Raw genomic sequence first — 20,947 nt, 5'->3', positions numbered from 1 at the left:
TACCTCAGGCGAGCAAAACCTTGAGACGTCCTTAATATTAGATTTCATGCACCAGTTGTTATTTACAAATAGACCCAGACTGCCACCCCTTGTTTTAGCGGAGGCAGCTGTATGTTATCCATGTTGTCGTTCAGCCACGACTCCGTGAAACTTAAGATATTACCGTTTTTAACGTCCCGTTGGTAGGATAGTCTTGATCAGAGCTCCTCCATTTTATTATCCAATGATTGCACGTTTGCTCATTTGAATGATGGTAGAGGCGGATTATGCACTCGCTGAAGATGTACAAGCTCACCACAATCCATAGACATCCTTCTCTTTATAGCGTCTTTTGTGAGTACACATTGATTATCATGATATGAACATTTACATGTTGTCATTTAGTCAACATTTTTACTTTTACTAGAATTAGAAGATCATTATTTATGATTGGATTAGCCATCCATTCAAATTAATGGTGTTTAGCCAGGAAGTTGAGTTTCCAAATAAAATGAATGCAGTTGTGCTAGCTTGTATGATTATGAGTGTGCATTAATACAAATATGTTTTTACTTACCTCTGGTTGATTTTCATTCAATTCACTTCTCTCTGCCTTAATTGTGAAATGTTTCCACTTTAAGAAAAGTAGATTATTATATTGCACTGCAATAAACTTGAAAGTATTTGGTATTTACCTAGTAAAAGAAACAGCTTCATTTTACAGCCTTCATACCCATACCTACCCTATAAGTGTAATGGTGGCATCATGTACTCTGAACAAAAATATAAACACAACATGCAATAATTTCTAAGATTTTTCTGAGTTACAGTTAATTTAAGGAAATCAGTCTATTAAAATAAATTAATTTCTATCAATTTCACATGACTTGGTCACCGATACCTTTTTAAAAAGGTAGGGGTGTGGATCAGAAAACCAGTCCACCATTTGACCACCATTTGCCTCATGCAGAGAGACATCTCCTTCGCATAAAGTTAATCAGGCTGTTGATTGTTGCCTGTGGAAATGTGTCCCACTCCTCTTCAATGGCTGTGGGAAGTTGCTGGATATTGGCAGGAACTGGAACACTTTTGTACACGTCGATTCAGAGCTTCCCAAACTTGCTCAATGGGTGACATGTCTGGTGAGTATCCAGGCCATGGAAGAACTGGGTCATTTTCAGGAATTGTGTACAGATACTTGCGACATGGGGCTGTGCATTATCATGCTGAAACACGAGGTGATGGTGGCGGATGAATGACATGACAACGGTCCTCAAGATCTCGTCACAGTATCTCTGTCATTCAAATTGCCATCGATAAAATGCAATTGTAATTGTTGACCTTACCTTCTGCCTACCAATACCATAACCCACAACCACCATGGGGCACTCTGTTCACAATGTTGACATCAGCAAACTGCCATCTGCCCAGTACAGTTGAAACCACGATTAATCTGTGAAAATCACATTTCTCCAGCTTGCCAGTAGCCATCAAAGGTGAACATTTGCCCACTGAAGTCGGTTGCGATGCCGATCTGCCGTCAGGTCAAAACCCTGGTGAGAATGACAAGCACACAGATGCGCTTCCCTGAGACGGTTTCTGACAGTTTGTGCAGAAATTCTTCAGTTGAGCAAACCCACTGTTTTATCAGATGTTTGAGTGGCTGGTCTCAGACCAGATGAAGAAGACAGATGTGGAGGTCCTGGGCTTGCGTGGTTACACGTGATTGTTGGTTGTGAGGCTGGTTGGACGTACTGCCAAATTCTCTAAGACGATATTGGTAGAGAAATTAACATTCAACTCTCTGCCAGCTCTGGTGGACATTCCTGCAGTCAGCATGCCAATTGCATGCTCCCTCAAAACTTGAGACATATCTGGCATTATGTTGTGTGACTTATCTGCACTTTTTAGAGTGGCCTTTTATTGTCCCCAGCACAAGGTGCACCTGTGTACTGATAATGCTTCATCAGCTTCTTGATATGCTACACCTGTCAGGTGGATGGATTATCTTTGGCAAAGGAGGGGGTGTAAACACATTTGTGCACAACATTTGAGCAAAATAAGCTTGCATTTCTGGGATCTTTTATTTTAGCTCATGAAACATGGGACCCACACTTTACAAGTTGCATTTATATTTGTGTTGCAAGCAACAAATGATGCAAGCAATGCTATCTGATATAATTACAATTCTACATATCTGCACATTCATTTCAAAGCTGCTCTATCCCCTACATTTCTTTTTTAAAGGACTGAAGATGTACTTTTTCAGGTGCTTTTCCCCTAGATGGATAACCCCAACTGTTCGAATGCCAAATGTTTGATGCCCTTAAAGTCATAAATATATCAGATTGTCTGTGATCTCACATCGCAAGTCATTATATATTTTCTGCTCAACTTCAGATTAGTTCTGCACATAGAGTGAGCATCATTGGGAAACTCTTCTTACATCACTCTGACCATCATAGTTAAAGCATTGTTTCCTTTCTGTTACATTCAAAATGTAAGTCAAATTGACCCAGAACTTCAAATGTGTCACTTTAACTGTTTTCGTACAGGTTATATATACAGTGCATTCGGAAAGTATTCAGACCACTTGACTTTTCCCACATGTTGTTACATTACAACCTTATTCAAAAATGTATTAAAATGTTTTTTCCCCCTTATCAATCTACACACAATACCCCAAAATGACAAAACAAAAACAGGTTTTAAGAAATTGCAAATGTATATAAATAACCCTGGAAATAGTACAGACCATTTACTCAGTACTTTGTTGACGCACCTTTGGCAAGGATTACAGCCACGAGTCTTCTTGGTTATGACGCTACAAACTTAGAGATTTTGGTGGTTCCAAACTTATTCCATTTAAGAATAATGGAGGTCACTGTGTTTTTTTGGGAACCTTCAATGCTGTAGACATTTTTTGGTACCCTTCCTCAGATCTGTGCCTCAACAAAATTCTGTCTCAGAGCTCTACGGACAGTTCCTTTGACCTCATGGCTTGGTTTTTGCTTTGAAATGCACTGACAATCAATTTAATTTACCTCAGGTGGATTCCAATCAAGTTGTAGAAACACCTCAAGTATGGTCAATGGAAATGGGATACACCTGAGCTCAATTTCGAGTCTCATAGCAAAGGGTCTGAATATAAATAAGGTATTTCTGTTTTTTATTTTGAATACATTTGCAAAAATTTCCAAAAATATGTTTTTGCTTTGTCGTTATGTTTTGACTTGTTTAATACTTTTTGGATACTACATGTGTGTGTTACATACAGTGCCTTGCGAAAGTATTCTTTAAACAACACTTTTTATGGATATCTTTAAGAAATGGCTTTCTTCTTGCCACTCTTCCATAAAGGCCAGATTTGTGCAATATACGACTGATTGTTGTCCTATGGACAGAGTCTCCCACCTCAGCTGTAGATCTCTGCAGTTCATCCAGAGTGATCATGGGCCTCTTGGCTGCATCTCTGATCAGTCTTCTCCTTGTATGAGCTGAAAGTTTAGAGGGACGGCCAGGTCTTGGTAGATTTGCAGTGGTCTGATACTCCTTCCATTTCAATATTATCGCTTGCACAGTGCTCCTTGGGATGTTTAAAGCTTGGGAAATCTTTTTGTATCCAAATCCGGCTTTAAACTTCTTCACAACAGTATCTCGGACCTGCCTGGTGTGTTCCTTGTTCTTCATGATGCTCTCTGCGCTTTTAACGGACCTCTGAGACTATCACAGTGCAGGTGCATTTATACGGAGACTTGATTACACACAGGTGGATTGTATTTATCATCATTAGTCATTTAGGTCAACATTGGATCATTCAGAGATCCTCACTGAACTTCTGGAGAGAGTTTGCTGCACTGAAAGTAAAGGGGCTGAATAATTTTGCACGCCCAATTATTCAGTTTTTGATTTGTTAAAAAAGTTTGAAATATCCAATAAATGTCGTTCCACTTCATGATTGTGTCCCACTTGTTGTTGATTCTTCACAAAAAAATACAGTTTTATATCTTTATGTTTGAAGCCTGAAATGTGGCAAAAGGTCGCAAAGTTCAAGGGGGCCGAATACTTTCGCAAGGCACTGTATGTGTTATTTCGTAGTTTTGACGTCTTCACTATTATTCTACAAAGTATAAAATAGTAAAAATAAAGAAAAACCCTTGAATGAGTAGGTATTTCCAAACTTTTGACTGGTATTGTGTATATACATTTGAAGTCCGAAGTTTACATACGCCTTAGCCAAATACATTTAAACTCAGTTTTTCACAATTCCTGACATTTAATCCTAGTAAAAATTCATTGTCTTAGGTTAGTTAGGATCACCACTTTATTTTAAGAATGTAAAATGTCGGAATAATAGTAGAGATAATGATGTATTTCAGCTATTTTTTTTTTCATCACATTCCCAGTGGGTCAGAAGTTTACATACACTCAATTAGTATTTGGTAGCATTGCCTTTAAATTGTTGAACTTGGATCAAACATTTAGGGTAGCCTTCCACAAGCTTCCCTCAATAAGGTGGGTGCATTTTGGCCCATTCCTCCTGACAGAGTTGGTGTAACAGCCAGGTTTGTAGGCCTCCTTGCTCGCACACAAATTTTCAGTTCTGCCCACACATTTTCCATAGGATTGAGGTCAGGGCTTTGTGATGGCCAATCCAATACCTTGACTTTGTTGTCCTTAAGCCATTTTGCCACAACTTTGGAAGTATGCTTGGGGTCATTGTCCATTTTGAAGACCCATTTGCGACCAAGCTTTAACTTCCTGACTGATGTCTTGAGATGTTGCTTCAATATATCCACATAATTTCGCTACCTTATAATGGCATCTATTTTGTGATGTGCACCAGTCCCTCCTGCAGCAAAGCACCCCCACAACATGATGCTGCCACCTCCGTGCTTCACGGTTGGGATGGTGTTCTTCGGCTTGCAAGCCTCCCCCTTTTTTCCTCAAAACATAATGCTCATTATGGTCAAACATTTCTATTTTTGTTTCATCAGACCAGAGGACATTTCTCCAAAAAGTACAATATTTGTCCCCATGTGCAGTTGCAAACCGTAGTCTGTCTTTTTTATGGCGGTTTTTGAGCAGTGGCTTCTTCTTTGCCGAGTGGCCTTTCAGGTTTTGTCGATATAGGACTAGTTATACTTGCGTACTATTGTTTGTACAGATGAACGCATTACATTCAGGCGTTTGGAAATTGTTCCCAAGGATAAACCGGACATGTGGAGGTCTACAAATGTTTTTCTGATGTCTTGGCTTATTTATTTTGATTTTCCTTCCTGAGTTTGAAGATAGGCCTTGAAATACTTCCACAGGTACACCTCCAACTGACTCAAATTATGTTAATTAGCCTATCAGAAGCTTCTAGAGCCAAGACAATTTCTGGTATTTTTTAAGCTTTTTTAAGGCAGTCAACTTAGTGTATGTAAACTTCTGACCCACTGGATACAGTGTGATACAGTGAATTATAAGTGAAATAATCTGTATGTAAACAATTGGAAAAATTACTTGTGTCATGCACAAAGTAGATGTCCTAACCGACTTGCCAAAACTATAGTTTGTTTTTAAAAAAACGTCCCTTTTCAGTACCCTGTCTGTTGTGTATTGATATTCTAGTTTTGTCCCTTTAGTGCACCTGTAACCCCCCCCCTTTCTATCCTACGTTGAAATGCTTGGAATGGTCTTCCTGTGAAACGCATGAAACAATGCCCACGTTAATTTCTACTCCCGTCTCATGTCCTGTCCTTAAATTAGTTGTATAAGTAATACAGTGTGCTATACAACAAAACTGGTGACGAGGAAGAAACGTTCTCACGTTTGTGCTCATCATCTTTGGCAGAAAGTCTGAGTTAAATTCGTTATTTTTTTTCGCCTTTGAAAGACGCAAACAAAACGTGGTGCTAGCCAGTCGAGTGATGCTAGCTAGCCTTTGATGTCACGGCAACGAGTGCCTCGAGGGATAGGAAGAGTTTCGCTGCGGGAGAAAGGGAAGTCAGCGTGGGCTAAAAGAAAGAAAAAAAGGTTCTGGAAGTAAGGGACCGTCTGAAAAGTGTGAGAAAGAAAAATAAACCGAAAATGTTTGCATTGATTGGAAATATAGGAACATTTGATGAATCTGTGGAACATTGGAGTTCTTACACAGAACGTTTTGAGTACTTTGTGTCGGCAAATGGAATTAAAGCAGAAGTCGTTGTGCCAACATTTTTGACTGTTATGGGAGGAAAAACATTCAATCTACTGCGCAGCCTAGTAACGCCTGAAAAACCTGGTGATAAATCATATGATGAAATTGTGGCTACCTTAAATGGACATTATTCTCCCAAATCACTGATAATCGCAGAGAGATTCCAGTTTTATAAGAGAAATCAAGAGGAGTGGGAATCAATCTCACAGTTTGTGGCTGTATTGAAACAGTTATCTGAACACTGTGAATTTGGGCGATCAATGAGTGACACTATACGTGATAGGTTAGTGTGTGGCATGCGCAGCGAGGCAATTCAGAAACGCCTTTTGACTGAGAGTAACTTAACATTGCAGAGAGCAATAGAAGTGAGTACATCAATGGAAATGGCAAATAAAGACGCACAACAGCTAAGTGCATCGACCAAAGTGCATAAGGTGTCTGTCTACGTGGTTAAAAAACAAGGCAGGAGGTGGCAAGCCATGCTATCGCTGTGGGAAACCAGGTCACCAAGCAGAGGAGTGTTGGTGCAAAGACTTAGACTGCAGAAGATGTGGGAAAAAGGGTCACATCGAACGTGCATGTAAAAACAAAAAGACACAATCAAACAAAAGTACTGAACAAAGGAAAAGAAAAAAGAAAGTGCATAAAATGGAGCACACATAGGATGAACAAAGTGATACCCTGTCTGAAGGGGAAGAATCTTTGCATGTTATGTCCATTTCAGACCATGGATATGGCTACTGGGTGACACCGCTACTGGATGGAAACGCAGTACAGGTGCAAGTGGACACTGGAGCAGCCATATATTTTCTGAGGCTGTATACAAGGAGAAACTACATCACCTCACACTACAGCCCACAAAGATGACGCTGAAAACATACACCGGTGAGTTTGTCCAGTGAGAGGAAGCTTGAATGTTAAGGTGGAGCTCAAACAGAAGGTAAAGCTACCACTCTACATTGTGAAAGGCAACCATCCAGCATTGCTAAGACGCACATGGCTGGAAAATATCAAACTAAAATGGCAGGAATTTCACATGGTTGCAAAAGATGACACAAACCTACAAGGGATATTGAGGAAACACGCGGATGTGTTCAAAGGAGAACTTGGCAGTATGAAGGACATAACAGTTAAACAGAACAGTTAAACTGACCATGAAACCGCAAGCCAAAATGCTTCAAAGCTAGACCATAAAACGCCATAAAACCAAAAGTTGAAATGTAGCTAAACAGACTAGTCGAGAATGGAGTATTGGATCCAGTGAATGTTAGAGAATGGGCTACACCCATTGTTCCAGTCATAAAAAAAGATGTATCTGATGTACTCAGACTCTGTGGTGATTTCAAAGTCACCATTAACCCAGTCTTGACTGCTGAAAAATATCCACTACCCCTCATTGCCAACCTTTTTTCTGGTTTAGCTGGAGTACAAACATTCAGTAAGATAGACTGATGTCAGGCCTATCTACAGATGCATGTGGACCAAGAGTCACAAGAACTGTTAACCATAGTGACTCACAAAGGACTGTACAGGTACCGGATGCTTCCTTTTGGAATCACCTCAGCTCCGGCCTTGTTTCAGAGAGCTATGGACCAGATACTGAGCCGGCTCACTGGGGTCCAATGTTACCTTGATGATCTACTCATCACCGGCAAAGACGTGCAGGAGCACCTGAGAAACCTGAACGCTACAGAGATTGGAGGAGTACGGTCTGAGGGTCCGGAAGGACAAATGCAAGTTTTTCCGGCCCTCTGTTGAGTACCTGGGCCACGTCATCGACAGTTCGGGGCTCCACAAGGCGCCATCGAAGGTGAAGGCTGTTGCGGAAGCTCCATCCCCACAGAACGTGAGTCAGCTGAGATCATTCTTAGGACTACTGACATACTATGTAAAGTTTGTGCCAAATCTAGCTAACATGTTAAAGGCACTGCATGAACTTTTTAACAAAACCAAACAGTGGAAGTGGACAGACAGATGTAAGGAGGCCTTCAAGAAAGTGGAAACAGCCTTAGCTCAGTCAGAGGCCCTAACCCACTTCAACCCCAACTTGCCATTACAGTTGGCATGTGATGCATTGCCTTATGGCGTTGGTGCAGTTGTCTCACACATCATGCCATCAGGTGAAGAAAGGCCAATGGCTTTCGCATCACAGACCTTAAGACCTCAGCCTACAACCTTAACTAGTGAGGAGAAATGAGCTCACAGTTCAGTTTGGATGCTTGCTATGGGGTTTTTGAGTCCATACCGCCGCCACTGAGAAGGCAGGTGCTTGAAGAACTCCATTCAGGGCACTGTGGCATGGTGCGAATGAAGGAGATTGCACGCAGCTACTTTTGGTGGCCAGGTCTGGAAGCAGCTATCGAAGACAAGGTCAAGTCATGTTCTGCATGTCAAAAGACGAGGAACATGCCTCAGCTAGCGCCACTACACCCATGGGACTTACCAGAGGAGCCTTGGCAGCGAGTCCACATAGACTATGCAGGCCCACTGGAGGATCGTATGTTCTTAGTCGTAATTGACGCACACAGCAAATGGCCTGAGGTCACAGTGATGAAGAGCACCTCAGCGGAGAGAACCATCGAAGAGCTACGGTCAATCTTCAGTTGCTTCGGCTTGCCAACGCAACTCATTGGTGATAATGGCCCCCAACTGGTGTCTGAAGAGTTCCGGTCATTCATGGAAGCAAATGGAATTCAGCACATCAAGTCAGCACCGTATCACCCTGCAACGAACGGACTCGTTGAAAGGTATGTCCAAACGATGAAGCAAGCTTTAAAATCATCACAAGGGAACGGCTCCCTCAATAGGCGTCTAACTAAACACCTTCCTGTTAACCAACAGAAACACTCCCCACGCTACAACCAAAGTGGCACCCGCGTCAGCCATGATGAAAAGACAGCTTTGCACGCGACTCAACCTCCTGAGACCTCCAAAGACGAAACAGATTGTACAGACACAACAGCGAGCACAGGTGGAGAGACGGAGCAAAGCAAAAGACAGAAGCTTCATGGCTGGAGAGAGAGTTCTTGCTCGGAACTACTGCAAATGTCCAAAGTGGATACCAGCCACAGTGGTTGCACAAACAGGGCCTGTGTCCTACAGAGTTCACACACCGGAAAACATAATCTGGAAGAGACACGTGGATCAACTGTTGCCAGGAACCAACCTCAGAGATGACTTATGTCAAGTGACAAACCAAGATCAGCTACTGGAGACCTACCATGACTATGAGCCATCACCTGAACATCCACTGCAGCAACCTACAAATGTGGAAAGTGCTCCAGACTGATGCACCCCAGTCTGGGCATACACCATCACCACTCAGACTCAGAGATAATGTGAATGTAGACTCTGCAAGAGAAAGACGACCCCCTGACAGGTTGGCTATTTAGTTCAGACTAACCTCCGACATTGGGGCAGAACACACCCCAGGGTTAAGTCTGGGAACTGAGGCAGTCTACCCTCTTTCCCTAGTTTAGAAAAGGTTATTCTGAAAAGTTCATTTATTTACATTAAGAGAACTTATGTTAAAAAGAAAACAGTAGGCAAAACAGTGAATATTTACTTTTCCCTTATGAGTCATCAAAGGTAAAGGGGGAGGAATATGTTGTGTATTGATATTCTAGTTTTGTCCTGTAACCCCCCCCCCCCTCCCCCCCTTGCTAACCTACGTTGAAATGCTTGGAATGTTCTTCCTGTGAAACGCATGAAACAATGCCCACGTTAATTTCTACTCCCTCCTCATGTCCTGTCCTTATATTAGTTGTATAGGTAATACAGTGTGCTATACAACACTGTCTTTCAAAGAGAATTTGTGAAAATCAAAATAACTTCACAAGTCTTCATTGTAAAGGGTTTAAACACTGTTTCCTGTGCTTGTTCAATGAACCATAAACAATTAATGAACATGCACCTATGGAACGGTCATTACAACACTAACAGCTTACAGACGGCAGGCAATTAAGGTCACAGTTATGAAAACTTAGGACACTAAAGAGGCTTTTCTACTGACTCTGAAAAACACCAAAAGAAGATGCCCAGGGTCCCTGCACATCTGCGTGAATGTGCCTTAGGCATGCTGCAAGGAGGCATGAAGACTGCAGATTTGGCCAGGGCAATAAATTGCAATGTCCATACTGTGAGATGCCTAAGACTGCGCTACAGGGAGACAGGACGGACAGCTGATCGTCCTCGCAGTGGCAGACCACGTAGCAACACCGGCACAGGATCGGTACATCTGAACATCACACCTGCGGGACAGGTAGAGAATGGTAACAACAACTGCCCAAATTACACCAGGAACACACAATCCTTCCATCAGTGTTCAGACTATCTGCAATAGGCTGAGAGAGGCTAGACTGAGGGCTTGTAGACCTGCTGTATGGCAGATCTACACCAGACACTACCGGCAACAACGTCGCCTATGGGCACAAACCCACCATCGCTGGTCCAGACAGGACTGGCAAAAAGTGCTCTTCACTGACGAGTCACGGTTTTGTCTCACCAGGGGGATGGTTGAAATCGTGTTCATCATTGAAGGAATGAGCGTTACACCGAGGCCTGTACTCTGGAGCGGGATCGATTTGGAGGTGGAGGGTACGTCATGGTCTGGGGCAGTGTGTCACAGCATCATCGGACTGAGCTTGTTGTCATTGCAGGCAATCTCAACGCTGTGCGTTACAGGGAAGACATCCTCCTCTCTCATGTGGTACCCTTCCTGCAGGCTCATCCTGACATGACCCTCCAGCATGACAATGCCACCAGCCATACTGCTCGTTCTGTGCGTGATTTCCTGCAAGACAGGAATGTCAGTGTTCTGCCATGGCCAGCGAAGAGACCTGATCTCAATCCCATTGAGCACGTCTGGGACCTGTTGGATCGGAGGGTCAGGGCTAGGGCCATTCCCCCCAGAAATGTCCGGGATCTTGCAGATGCCTTTGTGGAAGAGTGAAGTAACATCTCACAGCAAGTACTGGCAAATCTGGTGCAGTCCATGAGGAGGAGATGCACTGCAGTACTTAATGCATCTGGTGGCCACTTTATAGTCTTTTTATTTTATTGGTTTTTAGGCTACTTTCCTAAAACAATAATTGTCTACCTTACGCTGTCTGAGATTTGAGCTCTAAATGCATCAGGGAAAATCATGCATAGGCCTATAAGCTTACGTGTCTACTGTATGATTTTAATATTTAAAAAAATATATAGCCTATACAAAAGAAGAGAAGCTTAGGCCTAGCCCCAGAGAGGTAGAGAGAGAGTGAGATATGCTGGCAGCATGCTATGACACAACATGCATTTCTTTGTCAGATGGCTATTGCGTCTGCTACATTAATATAGATGTACTGGAGGCCAACTCGTACATTTTGTGTCAGAATATTTTGTGTCAAGATTAGCTTTATATTGTTAGATTATAGGAGTAACAATAGCCACGCCAAACCTTCTAAACGTTATTAGGGTAATACCAAAAGTATGTCAAACCATTGTTTATAGGGAAAATATGAGGCAAACACAGTATTACAGTTGGAACTGTCACGCCTGCTCCCGCTCCCCCTCTCTGGCGCTCGATGGTGCCAGGCTGCCCATCATTACGCACACTTGTCACCGTCGTTACGCGCATCAGCGCTTCATTGGACTCACCTGGACTCCATCACTTAATTAATTGCCTCTATCTGTCCATTCCTCAGTTTGATCCCGGTGTTAGCATTTAATGTCATTTTGTTCCCCCTGTCCAGACGCTGTCCTTGTTTTGTTTCATGTTGTTTATTTATTAAATATTCACTCCCTGTACTTGTTTCTCATCTCCTAGCGTCTGTCCTCACAGGAACTTAATTTGGCCAAAGAAAATGGCTCAACAGAATGAAACAAAGCAGTTATGAACTGGTTTAAACTTTCACAAAAGTTTTGTACAGGCTATATTGCAGCAATTACCACAAAGGCCTACCATACCCAACAAATGACAGAAATAGGCTAATGTTGTTTATTTTTTGACAGACCTACTTGTAACCTACAGTATCTTAAACTAAATAAGGTAGCCTGCATTCTTCTCATTTTAGTCCACTACAATATTAAAATGTATATTAAATTCCCCTTGCAGGCTTTTCACTATAGGCATACTCTTTTTCTCTAACTTTTGTTTTTCTTTAATGAAAAATGCCTCCATCATCGCAATCAACGGTAACCTTGGCCAAGGCTCCTCTGTTGCTCTTCTAAGCAGGCACACTTGCATGCAAGGCACACCTGCATGCAAGACTTGAGAGAATGGTTCTGAAGTGCAAATGTGGGGTGTGGGCTATGATAGACAGCCTTTCCTGGACAATTTGGCCCTCTACAATTTAATTTCACTGCTTTAAAAAAGATATCTGCCAAATACCCGGCAATTACCAGCTAGGGGCAACCATGGCACGTTTTCCCATCAGAGTCGTTTACATCAAATTGACTTGTAGCAGATAAAAGTCTGTGCATAAATACATTGTACACATAAAACTAACTTGAGGTCATTCCCATGTAATGAATAAAATAAACAAATTAAATGCGTTTCCATCACATTTTCAACTCTAGACCTACTAATGGTTTTGTCACATTATTTTTTATTTGCATAGGTATAGCGAATATGCCCACTCTGGTATTGCCACGTGCTCTCTAGCCAACATCTTGCAGATACTACATGACAAGATTATTTTGGACAAAACTGCAGGAGTATTTTTATTTGTCAAATGGCAGCCTAGCATCGATCATCGTGTCACCAGAATTAGACCCTCGATATTGTTTGAAAGGAGCATCAACCTCATCACTGTGCACAACTTATTTCATCTGTAGCTGAATAAACTGCATGCTTTCCCATGATGTGGTGACATTTTTTATCAGACATGTAGGCTACTTTACTCTACTTTACAAAGGTTGGAGGGGAAACCTGGTTAATGTCAAGCCAATTTGAGGATGCTGGAATTATATTTTTGGAAGAATATTGCGCATTACTACAGGAGACTTTTGAAGTAGCCCAGTGCTTGACTTAGGCAGGAGATCACTGGAGCTGAGTACCTGCACCTCAAATCTTCTACTGCTTGAGCTCTTGTTCCTCTTATAGAATATTAGCTCAAAGGTATTGCGGCGCTCCTGTCCCTAAATATAAACTGTACTGGCACCCAAAATGAGTACCAAAACCTGTATCAGTCCAGGTAAAGCACTGAAGTGGCCTAATCAGATTAAAATATTGTGACTGTGTTTATGCCACATATAAATAGTAATTAATTAGATAAATGATACATATTTAGGCTATATTGAAGCGTTCGATTCTAGGTGCCCGAGGAATCGCCGTTAGGATTGGAGAGGAGGCAGAGCATGTGTTAATCTTTCCTGAATAACTGGGCCTGTCAGGAGCATGTGGCTACATTATTATACCATGACTTGGGAGAATGATGATCTGCAACAGACAGCGTATTCAGTATCAGAGGCTACTGTGCCTTCCTAGGTCTTATAAACTGTCGAGAGTAGACACACAACTGATCCAAATCGAATGAAACATTCAAATCACTGGGCTTTTGCCGCTGTTTTCACAGCAGCCTAGAGTAGAATGTTGTACTCATTTGAAAACAATAATGCAATTATTCATTGCATTGTGGTGTTGTAGGCTAGTCTATGTAGGATAATTGTATTGTCTCTAAACAACTGTTCTTATTTACGAGCAATGATGCTCCTGTCCCCTCTAATGCCTATCAGCAATTCCTATTTGTTCTTGTCAATTCATATAAAAAATGTACGCAGCTTTGAATGTTTTTGTGAGGTAGTTTGACAACCCTCCCCTATTTTACACAACCCTCCCCTATTTTGGACCACCTCTCTGACTACATCTCTATGGGGACAGTCCAGTTTCCTAGCAAATATGTGTGACTGTGGTCTGTGCTCATTCGGCTGCCAGTAGCTTGCTGGATAATAATTAGGTTTACTTTTAATTCTGTTTTTAAAAGGGATCCCTCTGGAGGCAACAACCTTCTTCCTCTTGTACCACACAGCTGAAGAGTGAATGGCTAAGATGTACAATCAAGAAGCAGGTGGCAAGACATTGGTTTGATATATCTGTAATTCTATCATTGCAGCACCAGAGCCACAAGTTCTGTTGCTAATCAAGCTATTTATATTTATACTTAGTACACACTTAGAGCATTAGTACATTCGTGTTTACCAATTTAGAATAGGGAACAAAATGCCCAGATTTACACCAGGGCTGTTCCACGAATAGAGTGTCTTTTGTGTCCCTTTAAAATGTTAAGTTGAAATTGTGCACTAAATATCTCATTTTAAAAGCCTATTATATTAAAGGAAGTACCCTTTAATATAGACCACATGGAAAAGTCAATACAGCTGATGTTTAATATGAATTAAGACTCGATAAAGTGTTAGGGAGTGTTTTCCGACTTGTAGGAAGATTTTAAACATTAACCCAACAACTTCCTCAAGTTTTCACCATCATTGTAAAGCCCTAGTTACTTTGTTGCTTTGCAAAGTCATTTCTGAGGATTAGTGATTCATTTACATTTGTCTACCCTGTTACATGAACTGAAGTCTCGTTTTAATATGGTGAAACTATTCCTTTTTACATATTTTTTTCAAAAGGAACATTCAACATCTAATAGTCAAATTATAGGGTAAAAGCAGGTGAGCTACTTCTAATATATTTGGCCATTGTCTGGTGTTTTGTGGTGGAAAACTAAACGGGTCAAGCATAACACGTTAATCTTGTTACCAATAGATAGATAGGTCAGAAACGTTTTAACAATTAAAACATTTTGTGAAGCTTGCATTCAATCGCCCCTCACTGTTATACTCAACAAGCTTCCATTTAACCTTTTGAAATAGGAAAAGGTGTTATTTATGAAGTTGAATGTGCTCTTTATGACAAAATGTAAAAATTAAGTGAAATAAATATGAATTTATTTTTAACGAAATTACACTACCCAAAAGGCACTATCTTGGTGGAATGGCCCACTAGCTACCTACTTGAAACTGTTTTGACACCCACATTCACTTAAATTTTACTTTTCATTTTGACTTACTAATGAACACCTTTTATTTTCCTAAATATTCAGTCACTCTAACACCTATGGATGCCTTTTTCTGGAGGGAACTGTTATTTATTGCTCTTAACGGGAGACAAAGGTGTTCATCCATTTCTTGATTCACTTATAATAGGCTACTTTGCCACACATACTCACCCTTAAGTACCCAGATGAAACAGACCATTGAAGTTAAGTTAATATCAAATAAAATGTTATTTGTCACATGCTTCATAAATAACAGGTGTAGACTAACAATGAAATGCTTACTTTATGGTCATTTTCCAACAATGCAGAGTTAAAGATAAAGATGACTAAAAAAACTATAAATAGTTACACGAGGAATAAATACACAGTGAATAACGGACAACAAGTAAAAATAACATGGTTATATACAGGCGCACCGAGTCGGTATGCATGGGGTACGAGGTAATTTAGGAAGCTACAGTGACTGGACTTTTTCTACATTTTGTTATGTTACAGCCTGGATTACATTTAGACTGTTTTGTCACTGGCCTACACACAATACCCCATGATGTCAAAGTGGAATAATGTTTTTCAAAATGTTTACAAATGAATTCAAAATGAAAAGCTGAAATGTCTTGAGTCAGTAAGTATTCAACCCGTTATTTTATGGCAAGCCTAAAAAAGTTCAGGAGTCAAAATTAGCTTAACAAGTCACATAATAAGTTGCATGGACTCACTCTGTGAACAATAATAGTGTTTAACATGATTTTATGACTTCCGCATCTATGCATCCCACACATAAAAATATCTGTAAGGTCCCTCAGTCGAGCAGTGAATTTGAAACAGATTCAACCACAAAGATAGGAGGTTTTCCAATGAGGTTTTCCAATGCCTTGCAAAGAAGGGCACATATTGGTAGACATTGAATATCCCTTTGAGCATTGTTGAAGTTATCAATTACACTTTGGATGGTGTATCAATACACCCAGTCAATACAGGGATTTCCCCATAAAGCCAATGGTGACTTTAAAACAGTTATAGAGTATAATGGCTGTGATAGAAGAAAGCTGAAGATGGCTCAACAATATTGTAGGTACTCCACAATACTAACTTAACTGACAGCGTGAAAAGAAGGAAGCTTGGACAGAATACAAATATTCCAAAGCATGCATCCTGTTTGCAACAAGGCACTAAAGTAATACTGCAAAAGATTTGGCAAAGCAGTTATGTTTTGTCCTGAATACAAAGTGTTGTGTTTGGGGCAAATCCAATACAACACATTACTAAGTACCACTCTCCATATTTTCAAGAATAGTGGTGTCTGCATCATGTTATGGGTATTTTGTCATTGTTAAGGGCTGTAGAGTTTTTCAAGATAAAAAATAAACGGAATAGAGCTAAGCACAGGAAAAATCCTAGAGGAAACCCTTGTTCAGTCTGCTTTCCACCAGACACTGGGAGATTAATTCACCTTTCAGCAGGACAATAAACTAAAACACAAGGCCAAATCTACACTGGCTTTGTTTACCAGGAAGACAGTTAATGTTCCTGAGTGTCCGATTACAGTTCTGACTTAAAACCTACTTGAAAATCTATGACAAAAACTGAAAATGGTTGTCTAGCAATAATCAACAACCAATTTGACAGAGTTTTTGGAAAATGTTGCACAATCCTGGTATGGAAGTCTCTTAGACAATTACCCAGAAAGACACTGTCAAAGGTGCTTCTACAAATAATTGACTCAGGGGTGTGAATACTTACACGACCGTTCAAAAGTTTGCGGTCACTTAGAAATGTCCTAGTTTTTGAAAGAAAAGTACATTTTGTCCATTAAAATAACATCAAATTGATCAGAAATACAGTGTAGACATCATTAATGTTGTAAATTACTATTGTAGCTGGAAACGGCTAATATTTTATGGAATATCTACATAAACGTATAGAGGCCCATTATCAGCAACCATCACTCCTGTGTTCCAATAGCACGTTGTGTTAGCTAATCCAAGTTTATCATTTTAAAAGGCTAATTGATCCTTAGAAAACCCTTTTGCAATTATGCTAGCACAGTTGAAAACTGTTGTCCTGATTAAAGAAGCAATATAACTGGCCTTCTTTAGACTAGTTGAGTATCTGGAGCATCAGCATTTGTGTGTTCAATTACAGGCTCAAAATGTCCAGAAACAAATAACTTTCTTCTGAAACTTGTCAGTCTATTCTTGTTGAAGGCTAAGGAAGGCTATTCCATGTGAGAAATTGCCAAGAAACTGAAGATTTCGTGCAACGCTGTGTACTACTTCCTTCACAGAACAGTGCAAACTGGCTCTAACCAGAATAGAACGAGTGGGAGGCCCCAGTGCATAACTGAGCAAGAGGACAAGTACATTAGAGTGTCTAGTTTGAGAAACAGAGTTTATTTTGAACGGTAGTGTACGTAAATTACATATTTGAATTCAGGCTGTGACACAACAAAATGTGGAATAAGTCAAAGGGTAAGAATACTTTCTAAAGGCACTGTACAGTATGTACAGTACATACTGTATAGGTAGTGGTAAAGTGACTAGTTAACAGGATAGATAATAGTTAGTAGCACCGTATGTGGTGAGTTTGAAAGTGTTTGTGTGTGTGTGAGGGGGGTGGGGGACCTGAATGTGGTAATTCTGACATCATAGTATTTAGGGACCTAAATGTGGTAATTCTGACATCATAGTATTTAGGGACATGAATGTGGTAATTCTGACATCATAGTATTTAGGGACCTGAATGTGGTAATTGCCATAAAGAAATCGCTGGTGCTTTTTACCTCATGAGACCATTTTCTCATTGGCAAAATAAATTTCTAGAAACACCGCTTCAGTGGTTGTTTTATATTTGAAACTATCCAAGTGGAACATGGGAACTATGGAGCACAATTCACACGTTGAAGATAAGGTGACAGCACTCTGGTTTCCTCCTTTCTAAAAATGCTCATTGAGACTGACCGCTTTTCTATTCCCCAATCCAAAATATGTTACTGTCTGTAGTAAAAAAGTGAATTTAAATTGCACTTTGTCTTGCTCCGCTGGCATTCTTATACACTGGTTAGAATGTCAGCTCCAGGGAAGTATCTAGATTTCTGTGGATCCCTACGGTAATAGGCTATAAAGACATTGTTATTCACACATTTAATCAAAAACAGTGTGTCAACGGAAATGCCTTCTCTCTGTACCCTTTAAATGTATTTATGGATTCATCTCACTTCTTTCAACTTAGCTCAGTATGATGTATCTGACAGGAAAAAGTAATGTATTTGCTCATGTAAGTCAGTGATTTTTGTTCTCCACTGTAAGGCTGGCCAGCTGAAACGGGGTGAAGGGAAAGGAGTGAATGTGTGGGAGCGGGAGAGAGGAAAAAGGCAAGGTTTCCAAGAGGAGAAATGCCAAGGCTAAAGCATTACGCTCTTTTTTTTATTTTCAAAATTCAAGGTTACAAACAGAGAACAGAGTAATACATTGTTTTTCCATACAGTCGTACCACTGAAATAGGTTTACTGGAAAATATCAGGGCTTCACTTATTATGAAATATCAAAGATAAAACAAACAGGCTTCAGTAAGTGACAGCTAGATATTCAGAGTTAACTGGAGTTATACTGTAATACATGTACAGCATTCCACATTACCCAACTTGATCCACAGAGGATGTTGGCCTAATGCCTGTAAGCTATTTAGACATAACCATTGAAAAAGTGGACAGAAGAAAGCTCACGTTAAATGTATTTTCTTCCCCTGTTTCTATTCTAATGTTCGTGAAAATTAAGAATATGAGGCTTCCATACTCTACTCCTTTTTAATAAGCTCCACCCAGTTTGGGATTTTCCAACTATGTGGTAGAATTTCCAAGCCAACATCTGTCTGTGATGCTGCTTTGTACATATTTGCAAAACGTCAACAAGCCACTGGTATGTTTGAATATGGATAAACATTTTAATCAATCTATTTTTAGTTAGAGATTACCAAGTATTTACACTTTATTAGCTGATGATATTGAGATACCTTACTCTTTTTTTCCCCCATAACTATTCACTTTACTTTCCATTACTCATTTCCTACTCAATTTCTGTTGTTTCTTTTCATAAACAAGTGCACATTTCTGGTGACTGCTCTCATAAAGGTTTGTGATTGTATGTTGCATAACACCTGGCAGGTAGATTTTGGCAAAGGGACGTCTTGTTTTAGGACTCTTGAACCATAAGGGATTTGTTGTCTGATATCATTAAAAGCTTTGCTTCATAAACTTCTTACAAGATAAGCAGGATTCTGCTGAACGTCAACGATTTTGCTCAGTTCAGCCTGTTATAAGCAGGTACAGTGTAATTCCATTGTTTTAGACAAAATATACTCCACCAACCCATGATGGAGGCTACTGAGAACTCTTCAGTTTGGTTCTGGTATTGCAGGTCACCAGCGCAAGCAACAGAGGTAACTTGTGTTTGTGAAATGTTAAAGGGCAGTGCATTGAGCTATTAGTAACTAGTGGCTTACTGCCACCCTTCCTGTAAGCAGTGGTTTCCAAACATGGGGTCGCTTGAAATTGAAATGGGGACACCTGAGAAAATCTGTAATTTCATCAAACAAATCAATAACTTTTTTAAATCTTCAAATGGGTATAGAATACAACCTTTTAGTGTCAACTAAGGACCTCTTACACTATTAGAATGTGCTTTCATGACATTATTATGTGTCAAGACAGCCTGCAGGACCTAAACTTGACTGAATATGAACACACAACATTAACTAGGGAATATAATTTTTCCAAGTGGGGCACCCTGCATTTTCTGGTGTCAATCTGTGGATGTGTTGTGCCATACTCTGAGGCTACCCCCAGATTAAATATTAACATCATCAGTACAGTAGCCATCCACTCCTTTCAAAAGAGAAGAAGTCTGATATTCTACTGAACTTTTGACTATTCCTGCCAAGTCACATCAAACATGTCTGGTTTGTAAGAACTGTGGACCTTTTGTGTAAATACACTTGTGCCAATCATTGTCTGCAATAGGCCTATGAAAATAAAGGAGATGCAGTCAGATGGAACACTAGAATTGATCAACAGCTTCTGGTCAGTGTTCACTGTGCCAGTGGATGATCTACAGTCAGTCACATACAGTATCTCAGAGATTTGATGTGGTAGACATGAAGTAGACAATATTTTTAATGGATTTGTACAACATTAACCACTAACTCTGTAGTGACAGTTATGCTGCAACAAAGGAGTATAAATCCACCCAGGGGTAACGTTAAATTCCTGTATGTCTTGTTATAGTACATTTCAAAGACATTGGTGCCCTGTCTGCTGACAGTCCAGACACTAAAAGGACCTTCATTTGACCATAACAAAGACAACATAGGCATCTTTTCTTTGTTAATTAAAGTAATAAGGATGGACAAGTACAGTACTGGTCAAAAGTTTGGACATACCTACTCATTCAAGGGATTTTGTTTACATTGTAGAATAATATTGAAGTCACCAAACTATGAAATAAAACATATGGAATCATGTAGTAACCAAGAAAGTGTTAAACAAATCAAAATACACTGCTCAAAAAAACAAAGGGAACACTTAAACAACACAATGTAACTCCAAGTCAATCACACTTCTGTGAAATCAAACTGTCCACTTAGGAAGCAACACTGATTGACAATACATTTCACATGCTGTTGTGCAAATGGAATAGACAACAGGTGGAAATTATAGGCAATTAGCAAGGAGTGGTTCTGCAGCTCCTATGCT

The sequence above is a fragment of the Oncorhynchus mykiss genome, chromosome 10, assembly GCF_013265735.2.
Source record: "Oncorhynchus mykiss isolate Arlee chromosome 10, USDA_OmykA_1.1, whole genome shotgun sequence".
NCBI lineage: Eukaryota > Metazoa > Chordata > Actinopteri > Salmoniformes > Salmonidae > Oncorhynchus > Oncorhynchus mykiss.
The sequence above is the reverse complement of the archived record's forward strand: the minus strand, read 5'-3'. Positions refer to the sequence as shown.